This window comes from Myotis daubentonii, chromosome 1, assembly GCF_963259705.1.
Source record: "Myotis daubentonii chromosome 1, mMyoDau2.1, whole genome shotgun sequence".
Taxonomy (NCBI): Eukaryota; Metazoa; Chordata; class Mammalia; order Chiroptera; family Vespertilionidae; genus Myotis; species Myotis daubentonii.
In genome coordinates, this window is record NC_081840.1 from 120685048 (window position 1) to 120700356 (window position 15309).

A 15309-nucleotide genomic window follows, 5' to 3' on the forward strand; every position below is an offset into this window, starting at 1 on the left:
ATGTTGCTACTGTTATGAATCATAATGTAAATATCTGATATGAAGGATGGTCTTAGGCGACCCCTGTGAAAAGATCCTTCGACCGCCAAAGGGGTTGCCACCCACAGGTTGAGAACTGCTGCTCTAGGTTGTTTAGTTTGTTGGATTAGAGTTGTTCATAGTATTTTTGTTATAATCCTTTGTATTTCTGTGGGGTCTGTTGTTATTTGCCCCTTTCGTTTCTGATTTTGTTTATTTGGGTCCTCTCTCTTTGCTTCTTGATAAGCCTGCATAGAGATTCATCAATCTTGCTTATCCTTTCAAAGAGCTTTTCATTGATCTTTATGAATTTTTTTTGGTCTCTATGTCATTTATTTCTGCTCTGATCTTCATTATCTTATCTCCTTCCTTCTGCTCAGTCTGGGCTTTTCTTGTTGCTCTCTTCCTAATTCTTTAAGTTCTAGAGTTAGATAATTTATTGCCATTTTTTTTTTTTTTGAGGTAGGCCTGGAGAGTTATGAACTTTCCTCTCAGGAATGATTTCACTGTGTCCCATAGGTTTTGGGTTGTTGTGTATTCATTGTAATTTGTTTCCAGGATATTTTTAATTTCTTCTTGATCTTTTGGTAACCCAATCATTGTTTAATAGCATGCTATTCAGACTCCAAGTGTTTGAATTTTTTATTGTTTATTTTTTGTAGTTGATTTCTAATATTATGCCTCAATGGCATTTTTATACACCAATCATAAAGCCTGAGAAAGAGAAATTAGCCCTAGCTTGTTTGGCTCAGTGGATAGGGCATTGACCTGTGGACTGAAAGGTTCAGGGTTTGATTCTAGACAAGGGCATATGGGTTTTGGGCTTGATCCCCATTAGGGGGCATGCAGGAGGCAATTGATTAATGATTCTCTCTAATCATTGATGTTTCTAATTCTCTCTTTTTTTCCCTTCTTCTATGAAATTAAAAAGAAAAAAGAAAGAGAAACTAAAAAATTAATCTTATTTAATATTTTTTAAAATATATATTTTTATTGATTTCAGAGAAAGGAAGGGAGAGGGAGAGATATAGAAACATAAATGATGACAGAGAATTATTGACCTGTTGTCTCCTGCCTGCTCCACACTAGGGATCCTGTCCATAACCTGGGTATATGCCTTGATCAGGAATTGAGCTGTGACCTCTTAGTTCATAGGTCAATGTTCAACCATGGATCCATGCCTGCTGGGTAATCCCATTTAATATTACAATAAGAACAATAAGATATCTAGATATAAACTTAACCAAGGTAGTTAAAGACCTATACTTGAAAAACTATAGGACTTTGGTAAAAAAAAAAAAAAAATAGAGGGAGATACAAACAAATGGAAATATATACCATGTTCATGGATTGGAAGAATTAACATCATTAAAATGTCCATACTACCCAAAGCAATCTATAGATTCAATGCAATCATTATTAAAATACCAATGGCGTACTTCACAGAACTAGAAAAAAATACTGCAACAATTTATATGGAACCAAAAAATAAAAGTGACCCTGAATAGCTGTAGCAATCTTGAGGAAGAAGAACAAAGTTGGAGGGATCACAATACCAGATATCAAGTTATAGTACAAAGCCACTGCAATCAGAACAGCCTGGTACAGGTACAAGAATAGCACATAGATCAATGGAATAGAACAGAGACTCCAGAAATTGACCCACACCATTATGGTCAATTAATATTTGAAAACACAGGCAAGAGCATACAATGAAGTAAAGATAGTCTCTTCAGCAAATGGTGTTGAGAAAATTGGACAGACATATGCAAAAGCTGTAATTATATCTCTAACTGATAACAATCATAAGAATAAACTAAAAATGGATAAAAGACTTAAATGTAAGCCATGAAACCATAAAAATCATAGAAGAAATAATAGGCAGTAAAAATCTCAAACATCTCCCATAGCAGAATTTTTCTTATACCTCTCCTAGGTCAAGAGTAACAAAGAAAAAAAAACAAACAACTGGGACTACATAAAAATAAAAACTTATGCACAGCTAAATAAACCACCATTAAATTGAAAAGGGAACTTACTGTATGGGAGAACATATTTGCTTATGATGCATCTCATATGGAGTTAATATTAAAAATATATAAAGTATTCATACAGCTCAACAAAAAGGAGACAAACAATCTAACTTAAAAATGGGCTGAGGACCCAAATAGATACTTTTCCAAAGATGACATACAAATGGCCAAGAAACATATGAAAAAATGTTCAAAGTCACTAATGATGAGAGAAATGCAAATTAAAACCACAATGAGATATAACCTCACAACCTCAGAAAGGTTGTCATAAAAAAAAATCAACAAGCAACAAGTCCCCGTGAGAATGAAGAGAAAAGGGAACACTTAGTTCACTGCTGGTAGGAATGCAGATTGGTGAAGCCATTATGGAAAACAGTATGGAGTTTCCTCAAAAAATTAAAAATAGAACTGCCATTTGACCCAGCAATCCCACTTCTGGGAATATATTCTAAAAACTTTGAGACACCTATCAGAAAGAATACATGCATTCCTATGTTCATAACGAGTTATTTACAATAGCTAAAATCTGGAAACAGCCAAAGTGCCCAGTAGTACATGAATGGATAAAAAAGCTGTGGGGCATTTACACAATGGAATATTATGCAGCTGTAAAAAAAGAGGTATCTCCAACCCTTTGGAAGAGTATGGCGGGACCTGGAGAGTATCATGCTAAGTGAAATAAGCCAATATGAGGAAGACAAATTTTATATGATCTCATTTATTTTTGGAACATATGAACAAAACGAATACACCACACCAACAAAATAAGACCTGAAGCATGGAGACATGAAACGGACTGACATACCTCAATGTGGGGTTGAGGTTATAAGGAAAAAAAAACCCAAAGAACTTATATACTTATATGCATATCCCATTGACAGGGTGAATACAGTAGTGAAGACCTGGGATGTGGATAGGGTCTAGGCAGAGGAAAGCACTGGGTGGGGCGGGGGATGGGAGGCATCTATAATATTTCCAACAATAAATATATATATTAAAAATAATAAAAATATTTTAAGTAAAAAAATAATATATTTCTAGCTCCTTTTGGAAATTCTCTTTCACAGAAATAAGGTTATTTGCTTTACTTGAAGTCTACTCATCCTATTCAGAGAGGGCTTAACAATAAACAAAAAAATGTAATAAAATTGTTTAGTTTTATTCTTTAATCTATCATAAGTGAATGGTTGGGATACAGATGTAGATCTCACATTCCTGATTCTGACATGTTATACAGAAATCTCACTTCCCTGAATGATATTATTTTTTTTAATTGCATGATATAGGAATATAATTCCCTAGGAGAAGAGATCAAGGAACATGATTTCTTCCTAATCAAGAAATTAGGAAGATTTTTTTTCTTCATAGTAACAGAAAATACCCAGAGAATACAAAAGAGCCAGTTATAATAAGCAGAGGATAAAGTTGTATTCTTGAATGTCCCAGGTCAAAAGCTGTCTAAGATTTGGAAACAACTTAAATGCCCATCAGTAGATGAGTGTATTAAAAAACTGTGGTACATCTACACAATGGAATACTATGTTGCGGTAAAAAAGAAGTTCTTATCATTTGCCACAGCATGTATGGAACTGGAGAGCATTATGCTAAGTGAAATAAGCCAGTCAGAGAAAGATAAATATCACATGATCTCACTCATTAGTAGAATATAATGAACAACATAAACTGATGAACAAGAACAGATCCAGAGACAGAGAAACATTGAACAGACTGTCAAACCTCAGAAGGAAGGTAGGGGAAGGTGGGGGTAAGGGGGAGAGATCAACCAAAGGACTTATATGTATGCATATAGGCCTAACCAATGGACACAGACAACAGGGGGGTGAGGGCATGAGTGGGGGAATAGGGGGGGAATGTGGGGATAAGGACACATATGTAATAACTTAATCAATAATTAAGAAAAAGAAATAGAAAAGAAAAAAAAAGAAATTACAATTGATGCTAGCCCAGTGATAAACTAAAAGGTAATAAAATTCATCTGTATATTGCCAAAAAAACAAAACAAAATAACCAAAACAAAAACAAAAGCTTTCTATAGAAAATATAGAATAGAAAACCTATGTAGGATACTTAGAAGAGGAAGTACAAGGAGAGAGCCATAGAATCTGGATCCAACCAGAGTAGTTATAGTGGCTTAAGGTTTTTCATCAGTTTATATTAAATCCCTCCTCCCAATGTGTTATAATTAAAGAATTTGTGCTTATTAGCTTCAGTCTTACTCCAGAGTGTTTAATCATTGTGGAAAAATCTTTTAACCTTAGCAGCTAAAGAAACTCTCCTGATTTTGCTAAAAGCAAATATTGAATTCATTTTCCCATCCTTATAATTCAACTGGAGGGCCGGTGCATGAATTCATGCACTGTTGGGGTCCCTCGGCCTGGCCGGTGATTGGGGCTGATTGAGGTGTATCACCCAGTCCTGATTGGGGCCAATGGGGGCTGGCTGGCTGGGGAGGGACTGTGGTAGGGCTCCAGGGCTTGTCCAGCCTTCTCACCCAGTCCCAATCAGCTGGATCCCAGCAGCAAGCTAACCTGCCAGTTGGAGCATCTTCCCCCTGGTGGTCAGTGCGCATCATAGCAACTGGATGAGTGGTCAACCAAATGGTTGACTGATTGGTCGAACACTTAACATATTACACTTTTATTATATAGGATTCTGGTGAAGCAAAGTAAACTAAAACGATATTACACCCACCCCTTTCATAATGTTGCTTTAATAACTGTTTTATAAACTATTTTCATGCTGCATGGCATAAAAATACAAGGTCCTATTTTTGTCTTTCAATTGAAAGCACTGACAAATTGTTTAAATGAGAGAAAGGAATCTCTTTGTTCTGTCATTGTTCTTTGAGAAACCTCTTTGAAACTGACTTCTTGTTTTTATAAAAATGTAAATCTTTTCATATTTCAAAATATTTTATTTACATTGAATAATCTAGCAAGATTAAAAAAACCTTTCCTCTGTATATATTTTCATTTAAATGAAAGAAAACAAAATACCACTCATGAGGTAAAAATATCTTGATGAGTAACAGAGATAAACATGGCATGAAATAAATTACTTAATAAACAGTTCACAGCTGTGATTGGTTTAATACATTATAGTTGACTCATACTGCCTGTTCACATTAATGGCTTAGCAGAAACCATTTTTTATCAGTGAAATTGTATTCAGATTTAAAAACAATAACATACTTTATGACAGATTTAGCTGTAACCATTAACTATACAACATCCTGTTGCTTTCAGATTGCAGATTGAACATAATTTTTTAAAATCTTAATATGTTATATAACCAGAAGTGGTCTGTGTTAATATATGGCTTTGCTCGTTAAAGTTTTATGAGAGTCCTATAAAATTCAGCAGTTTGATGGAATACTAAACAGAGTAATCACTATATTTTATGGAACTTTATTCTGAGATGAGCTAGATTTTCTCCTTTGATTATTTAATGAGGTAACTCTTTCAGATCATTACCTACTACTTACCTCGTGAGCAATGGTGGTGCCTGGGTCTAAAATCCTGGAAAATTGAAAATAGTTATCATATAACCAAAAAGTGATTCAAACATTGGAAAGAGAGTGCCTTAAGTGTGTAATGACAGCATTTAAAATAACCTAATAATAAACTCCCTGTTCTCTTTTTCTTCAGGCGGTCATTAAACTGTTTCTGAGAAAGGCCAGGCAGTAAATATTTTTAGTTTGGGGGCCTTACTTTTGTTTGTAGTTACTCCATTACTCAGTTTTGCCCTTATAGTGTGAAAATAGCATAGATAATTTGTAAATAAATGGATTTGACTGTACTTAAATTAAAACTTAATTTACAAAAGCAAGTGACAGGCCTGATTTGACCATTAGGTTATAACCTTTTTGGTTAGGACTTGATGACAGCAATCAGGATAAGAAATCTAGGCATCAGGCAGTTCCAGCATTCCAGTTTTCTTCAATTTTTAAAGTCAATACCCAAAGCCACCAGAATAGAAGAATAAGATTTACCAGTCCTGGTCTTCCAACTATGTGGTATTGACCACATGAAACATTTATAGTTTATTTAATTTAACTGGTGAAGTTAGTGAATGAAATAGCAGGTTTAATTCTGTATTACTTAAGAATCCCCAACATGAAGGCTCATTAGGTTCTATACAATCTCCCAGGATTACACTGTCCCTTAAATGCTTCCAAATTTCTTACCAGACATTTTTCGATGTTCAAGCTGGCTAACACTCATGCAATTGTGTACCTGATTCCTGCTTATTTTATTTGCATGGAGATTTTCTAATTCTGATATGAATGAAGGACTCTGTTTATCAGACTGTGACCTGGAGAGGTCGTGTCCATTTTAATCTTTTTGGAGAACTTGATGCCACTAAATTCAACTATTATCTTAACTTATCTGCAAATTAATGTAATTGGGTCTTTTTCCACATCTCAATTATGTTGGCAGCCATTCTTTTCTTCTTATTATACTGCCCAGAACATTTTAAATGCTCTTTTCTCTTTGCCTGTATCCCATATGAGTAATATACTTCTGGGGGGATATTTTTGTTATTTAATACATATTTTTCCTCATTTTATGAGATCCTATCAATCACAGCTGATTTTGCAATATTTGGTAGCCACACTTCTCCACCTCTGAGGTCTGATGAGATGCTTATTTCCAATGAATAGCCATCATTCAGGCTGCATCAAAGGCCACCATCAATATCTAAGGCATAGGTAGAGGCAGGGTAACTTCATGGTCCAGAGCTTGCTGGCTTGCTCTTTGTATACCCTGACCCACTGAGTTGGGGTTAAGTCATGGGGTCCTGCTCTTCAATTGCTTTCTGCCTTCTTTTGTAAGTACTGATTTCCATTTATATAGTATCCCTTGAATTGATGGCATTTGAGGAATGGCATAGACCATGTCAGTATTTGAAAAATTAAAATGTCAAATATTTTTTCAGATAATTTATTTACTCAACAAATATATGTGAATGGGTTTGCATATACTTTATTGTACAAATTATAACACTCTTTTTTTTCTGGAAATAAATAAAATGGAAAATAGGAAGAGTCAAAAGGATGATCATTGTATTAAATGAGTGCTTTCTATGTCTGTTCTAGACACCAGAGATACAGAAGTGACAAAACAACCAAAGTCTCTACCCTCAAGAAGCTTTCATTTGGAGTAAGGAGTGACAGGTAATAAGCAATTAACAGTTAACTTTTAAAGCAAAATTTTCTGGTTCTGTAAATTAATATATTTATTATCTATACTAATAAAAGGGTAATATGCAAATTGGTCAGGACGCCGTCACAGTAACAACCAGCGCGGGTGGGCGGGAACTTGCAGTGTCAGGGATCTGGGCGGGCACTTACAGCATTGGGGACATGATGGCGGCTGTCGCTTGCCCAGGGTTGGCCTGGGAAACCTCCGCACCGGCAGCAAAGTCAGGTGAGTGAGGGAAAGCCCAGCAGTGAAGGCAGGTGAGTGAGGGACAGCCCAGCAGTGAAGGCAGGTGAGTGAGGGACAGCCCAGCAGTGAAGGCAGGTGAGAGAAAGTCTGAGCTCCACAGCTAAGAGCTCTTGGCCCAGCCATGCCCCACCTTGGCCTCAGGCACCGCGGGTCAGGGGTTCTGAGAAAGACAGCTCCTTCCTTCAGCTCCTCAAACTCCCAGGCCACCTCCATCGCCCCTCAACACTCCTTGGATCAAGGTCGGGAATCGGTGGAGGCCTCCAGGTATCCAGGCAACCAATGTAGGGAATTTCCTCTAGCAGCTGGACCCAGTTTCCCAGGGCTGGAGGGAGACCAGCACCCTCTCCTGCAGCCAGGAGAACCTTGGAAGACATGGTCTGTCCATCACCAGATGAGCACAGCCAGTTGGTTAAGCTTGGGGAGGCTTGTGGCTGATGGCCGCTGCTGCTTGCCCAGGTCTGGTTGCTGCTAGGGCTGAGGCTCAGGCAATGAGGGCCAGGAGAGGCTCAGGTAAGCTGCAGTGGCTGTGATGGCCCAGGCTCAGGCAGCCTCATGGCCAGCAGTGGCAGCAGCAGAGGCGTGATGGGGGCGTCATCTTCCCCTGATCACAGGGTCGCCTCCCATAGAGGGAGGCCAGAGGCAGTAGCAGCGAGAGGCTGATGGGGACAGTGCCTTTTCCTGATTGGCCAGTCACCTCCTGCAGAGGACATCCCTATCAGTAGGACCTCCCCTGAGGGTTCCCGGACTGTGAGAAGGGGCAGGTTGGGCTGAGGGACACCCCCCAGTGCATGAATTTCATGCAGCAGGCCTCTAGTAGAAAAATAAATGCATAGGTTTTTGTTATTTTCTTCTTTTATATGTTGATATAACAGTGTTAAGAAAAGCTTACTGCTGGTTAAGGAAGTCTAAAACCAGACTTCCTAGGCTTAAGTCTGTCTCTCCCAGCTGAAATACTAATAAGGAGATTAAATGAGTTAACTCTTGAAAAGGACTTACAATAGAGCTCAGCATATAGTAAGAGTAATATGTTACTTTTATTATTACTTGACAAGGGACTACATTGAGGAATCCTCTGAAAACCTGGAAATAAGATTGTTTTCACTGTTCAATTGCAAAATCAATACAACAGAGTAGACACATACAAATTGTCTCCAAAACAAAAGATGGTTTTCCAGGGCAAAAGGACTGTATTGTAACTTTTTGTATAGATTGATATATATAAAAAATTAAACTGTCAATCAGATGCAAGCTCTGTTATTCCTAGGGGTATAGAGAAAACAGAACTACAGAATAAATGTCGGTACTTCCTGTCCAAAGACTCTCAGGAGGGAGGGGGGTCTTAGCCTGCTAACTTAGCCCAGTGTCCACTCTGTTTCAGTCGGAGTCCCAGGAACAGATGCCCTGGACACTTAGACCTGAAGAGAAAACTGTTTTTATTCTTTGATTGTTGATCACCAGAAAGTTCTCTTAAGTAGCTCAAGCTTTTAGGGGGAACTTGGCTGACTAACTTTTTCATAGAGCAGTTGGGATTTAGTTTCCTTTGCTGGACTTAAAATCTAATTGGATTTGTTTGACTATATTCTTAAAAGGAATTGCTTTTATGAGGACAGAGTCTTTGATTTATAGTTTTAATCATATGAAATTACCATTTTAGTAGGTAAAAATGGTCTGTTATTGGCCATATCACATGGTTTAGTTGAAAACCTGGGCAGCCAAACTTGAGTACCTGGTTGGGCTCCATAGGACTCAGTTGCCTGGCTCTGCTTGGCTGACCACATGTCAGAGAGAGAAGACTCCAGCAGGCAGGCCAAGTGCAAATGCAATCATAGGACACATCCTGCCCTTGCAGCCCGTTGTGTGGTTAGTGTGAGTGTTACTACTGCCCTTGCCAGACACAAAAGGACTCAGCTTCCTCAAGGACTGGCGGGTATGGGGACAAATCTGCCTCCAGGCGCAGCTGTCTGTAGTGATGACAAACTGTAACCCTCACCTCTCCCTTCAGCCAGGCTTCCTTTTCTTTCCTACCGGGTCTTTGGAGGCTGCATGAGAACTGTCTTTGTTTTGTTCACTTCTGTAAGACTATGCCTTGTATGAAGACCTCCGCATCTAGGGGACAGGGATACCCTCTAGCTTTGCTTCTCAGCAACACTATGGCACAGCAAGGCCATTTCTGGCTTGAAGATAAAGGAAGGGAGTGATAGTTGAATATTCTGGTCCTATTGGAGAGACCATCCCAGTGGTTAGAATGCATCAGATTGTTTCCCCCTAATACCATTAAACATTGTATTCATCTAATTCTCTCTTCAGATTTCCGGCCCATCTAACAATTTTCTGCTTACCAACCAGCTTCTTGTGTAGGTATGCCTTGTCACATGGACTTACAAGTATTCTTGTTTCTTTGACATTTATTTTTGTTGTGAATTAATAAAAATAACTTTGAGTTTATCTCATAGTCTGATGAATTCAGTTTGTGTGAATTTCTGCTTGTGAAAAAGGTATCTGTTTACAGTGTGCCAACACAATCTGATTTCTATCTTTCAAGTAAAGGGACCAAGACACATTCACCAAATAAGGAATATAGTCTTGTAAAGTCTTTTAAAAGTTAGCCATATTTGCCTTTTTAAGTCAGACAACAAATGCCTTATATCACCATGGGGATGAGCACAAGTAAAAGTTTCTCTTTCCTAGTTCTAAATTTTTATATGCATTGCCCAACCCCACCCCATAAAAAACTTTAATGCAAATGTTTTATTGGATTTTCTACTTAGTTGCAGGAAATGTTCACCCTGGAGATTTTTTTGGGGAAAATAATATCATTAAATAACAATATTATATACTGATTAAATAGACACATAAAAGTTTGCAGAACAATACCACTAATTTTTAAATATTTAGGTTGTTTGCATATTTTTCTATTATAAATAATTCTTCAATGAACTGTTTTCTTAACACTTTCTTGGGCATATCTATTGATTTAACCTTAGTCTAAATTCCTAAAGTGAAATTCATGAGTTACTATGTTCAGTCATTTTAGGCTCTTGATATAAACTTCCATTTTTTTTTTCAATGTGAGTATGAATGTACACTCTCATCAACTTTAAAAGAGACTTTATTTCACTGCACACTCACCTATATTAGTTTCATTCATATTTTTAATCTTTGCCATTGTAACAGGTAAAATATATTACTGCAATTTTATAAGTAACTTTTTTTCTTACTCCTAGTTAGACTGAATTTTTCAAAAGTTTTTGGCAATCTTCATTTTTCTTTTGATAAAACACATTTCTGCCATGTAGCTGATGTCTGTGCAGCAGGTAGGAAGGGGCAGTGATGATCCTGGAAGTCTGAGACTCAGAGGTATTGGTTATTTTCTTTCTTCTTAGCAGTGGTGGAACCCTTGGATTGCAGCTCTTTAGTGACAGGCTTTTATTATAGTAACTGATGCCTTTCCACAAAGCAGTCGCAGCTGTATCGTAGGCTATAGAGAGAGTTACTCAGTTTTGTATATATTAAATGCACCGTGTAACAATGAATTCAAATAATTAGGTACTTCTTTTTCTGGAGGAGGGCATTTCAAGCAACAAGTCCAACAGTGGTATTTATTGCATCATCCTAAAGCAAACATTCTCCTAAAGCCAGTTTAACTTAGTACTCTTGAAGAGCAAAATTTTGTCAATACATGACTTAAAGCATCTCTTGCAAATAATTTGTTTACATTTGTTGAGCTTGCTAAATGACTGCCTGAAGCCAATCATCTGGAAAACATGGAATTTCTTGCTTGAAAAATCAGTCCTTGAAAAGGTACTTTATAGTGTTGCCCTTGGACTCTCTTATCTCTGGTTCTTGCAATCTCTGGAGAAAACCTGAAGCCTGCCTCTCTAAATGTCAGAACCCTTCATCTCAAACAGTGCCCTTTTCAATCCTTGGGGAAGCATAGGGAGCAAGGCTCTCATCTATCTATGTATTGACTGCTCTGACTGAGAGTAAGGTCTTCCAAAGATGCCATAAGTTATTGTGCTTTTATCTCCTGTCTGTGCTGTTGCTTTCTTTCAACTCCTGAAACCTGATGTGCATATTTTTCAATTGACTCCCAGCTCTCTCCCAGTTACCTATTGGAATCTATTTCTAAATAATGCAAAGTATTACATTTCAAGCGTGTTTATATCCATCTGAATAGAAAATGTCTTATGCAACATGATGTGTTCTACATTCAGAATGGTGCTTTGTTGCTCCTTTGTTTCTATTCTTCTTTATTTCTTTCCCTTTCTGATTCCCCATAGAAACTGCTGTAAACTTTTACTACTTTTCAAATTTTCTAAATTCATACGGGGTTCCTCACTCTCAGCACTTTCCTGAGCCCTCTATCTTGCCTTCTTTCCCATCTCTGAATACATTACAGGTTCAAACATCCCTGCTCCTCAACAAGAGGGGATTTCTCTCTTTTCCAAGCTTTATTTCAGTAAATATTTCCTCTCTTATGCCTTTAGTTTTCTTCTTTTTATTAGTTTCTTCACCTCAGTTTTAAATAAAGGCTAAAAATTTCCATCCTAAAATGTTATTTTACTTCCCCCAAAATACTTTCATTCAACTTGAAGCTCATCTCTGTTACTTTTAATATTAAACGTCTTGACAGAATATCCAACATTGTTTCCATTTCCTCACCATCAGTTTAAACCACAACCCACTATAATTTGAGATTTGATTTTGCTTCTTTTCTTAGCTGTTCTTCTCAGGGGCACTCACAACGTTGTGATTGAATAGTCTGTTTCAAGTACTTTCATTCCTTTCCTCTTTGTAGCACTAAATAGGCATTCAAGTGTTTTTCTCTTATGGCTCCCATGCTCCCACTCACTCCTGCTTCTCTTTTTGTCTGTTTGAATATTCCTTCTCAGGCACCTTCACAGGCTCCTATAACTGAGGCTACTCATGAATTTCAGGATTCCAGAATAGCTTCTTTCTTTCTCTCTTTTTGTCTTCTCTCTTCTCTACATGTTCACATTCCTAGATGGACTTATCTCCTGCCATGGCTTCTATATATTGTATAGTATGCATTCTACTGAGGGAGAAATACAGCAAAATATATAAATATATATATACAAATACAAAAATAATATAATGCAAATACATAAAATATACAAATTAGGCAATTATAATGCCAGATAGTAATTGCATGCATATGTATATTTTTCTTGAGATAGCACCTTGTACCAATCATTTTAACCTACTAAACAATGTACATGGATTACAGTTTGGATCATTTTAATGTTCAAATTAGAATCAAAAGGTGAACTAAAAGAGATTACATATTCCATGAGAGCAGAAATTATTGTATTCCTTCAATTCCTTCAAAGACCTAGAATTAGGGGTTTATGTATCCTAGGCATTATAAATAGTCACTGTGACAGTGTGGAGCTGGGCCTGCCTGGGAAACTTTTTCATAAAATAAAGTACACAGGATAAAATAGATGGCACTCTTAAGCAATTGCAGTTTCTCAAAGGTTATATTTGAGAACCAAAGCTAAAGAAAAAATTTTAAATTATACACAATAAATTTGTATTCAAATGTGACCTGCTTCTGGAAATTTGAATAGGAAAATAAGATTCTATAAGATACTAGGCCCCAGGACAATTATAGATCCTGTATCTTGCTGGTGACTTTCATGAAGTGGTAGGCAAAAGTAATTTTATGTAATCGTGTTAATGAAAAGAGAAGATATAAAAATGTATGAGATTGTTGACTGCTGCCAATAATTTTAGGAATAAGCTGGCCTTACTTCTTCATTTTATAAGAGAGAAAGGTAAAGCTGGAGGTGTTAAAAGAGTTCTTCAGTTTTACTTAGCTAATTAGTAGTGGCAAGCAGTAGTGGCAAAGTACATTTTATAATGTACTTTACATTATAATAAGTGCTTATAAATAGTTGAAGTTTTTGTCAATTCTGGCAGAAAAACTAGACTGCTGTAACATCAGTCTTTTAATTAAATAAATAGCCCTTCCTCCTTAATTCCAAATCTATCATTTGTTCCTTCTAAGATATACGAGGTGTTCTGCAGGTGAAGAAAAGTGGAGCGATTGCTTTACTCAGCATAGCGAGCAAGTTTCCAGGTGATATTGATGTTGCTGATTATGCTGCCAATTTACATGGCATCTTTGCTTTTCCAAATGCAACAGGTAGCAGGTTTATATCTACATTCTTTTATCCTTTATTTGGTCAACCAATATTCATTTAAAAGGTAATTTATTCTAGTCATAATACTGGGAGTTGAGAATAAAAGGGTGAATTATAATATGGTCTTTTCTTATAAAGGTGATGTTGATGATGAATGGAAATAACATTAAAGTTCTCTGTTATTTGCAAAGTATAGTATACATAGTCAAAATATTCAATTAAATGCAATTTAAACATACAGGTGCTATAAATATGCATGTAAAACTATGCAACTATAATACTGTGTGCAGCTACAAAGCAAGTAGAAGTGGGAAGGAGGAAGACAGAAAGTCATCATGGTGGCAGTAGCCTCTACATTGAGTTCTGGACAATGAGAAGATGCTCTTGAAGGGATCATGATGGTTGAAAGGGGCAAGAAACTCCAGGCAGAGACAACAGAAGAATAAATTGCACAGAAATCCCGGGAATTTAGAACTGAAGGGGAGGGAGTAGTAGGAGGAGAGAGTCGCAAGAAGCTTCAAAAATAGGGAGGAGCCATGTTTTGGAGGAGCTTTATATGATTAGGGTAAGGAATTTGTTCTTCACTCTTGATTTTTTGGACCCATACGTGTCATCATTTGAGAGCATTATTGAACACAACTTGAATGTGTGTATTTTTATGGTATTGGCTTTGATATAGGAGAAAGAACTATAGTCTTAGTGTGAGCAGGCCTGAGAGTTCAAGTTCTTATCTTTTTACTAACTAGTAATGAAATATTGATCATTCATGTAACCTCTTAGGACCTTGATTCTTCTATTGGTAATATGGAAATAATTCACAGTGGGTGAATCAGAAATTTAAAAGTATTTATAGTGATAGAGCATTGTTATTCTGATTATTTCAGGGACAGAAAACTTTTGATATAAAGAAAAGTAAATGTCATTGATGAGGGTTTTTGCTTCAGGTTTGTTTCCAGTTAGTCTTCTGGGAGAGCACAGAGAAGTGCACCATGCAGGGTTTAGTGAGAGTTTATTCAAGAAAACAAGCTACTCCATGTATTTTGATTTACATTTCTGGATTACAGGACTTTTGGAAGAAACTTGGGATGGTCATCAGGAAAACTGCTGCTGAAAGTTAGGGGAGCTGCCTTTGAAGGTCAGAGAAGTGAACTCAGAATTTCGCCAGAAGCACCCAAGTGGCTGGTTTTGAAATGCTAGCCTGGAAGCCATTCTGAAACTCACCTCATAACATAACCTATATCATTTGATACAGACTTAGAAAAGCTTCACACTGTGTAAATGTTTTTACAAATAGTAAATCACTATGTTTTATAATCATAGGATATAAGAAAGTAAGTAATACTAGTAGAAGTAATATAAGAAAATACCTCAAATATTTTATGGAATCTTGGGACTGGAAATAACAACTAAAACATCTTATTAAATACAATAAACGCAACTACATGCAATACTTTGCAAAATTTTAAGGCAAGATATAGTATGAATGTCTTCATGATTCCCATTTAATACAGTATTTGGAACTGGGATTGTTCATCAGATCAATGGTTGGAGATGGACAATTTGTAGTTATGATTTTTAGTATTAGGAAGAATATTGAGTTTACAAGTGAGTGTTTGAGCT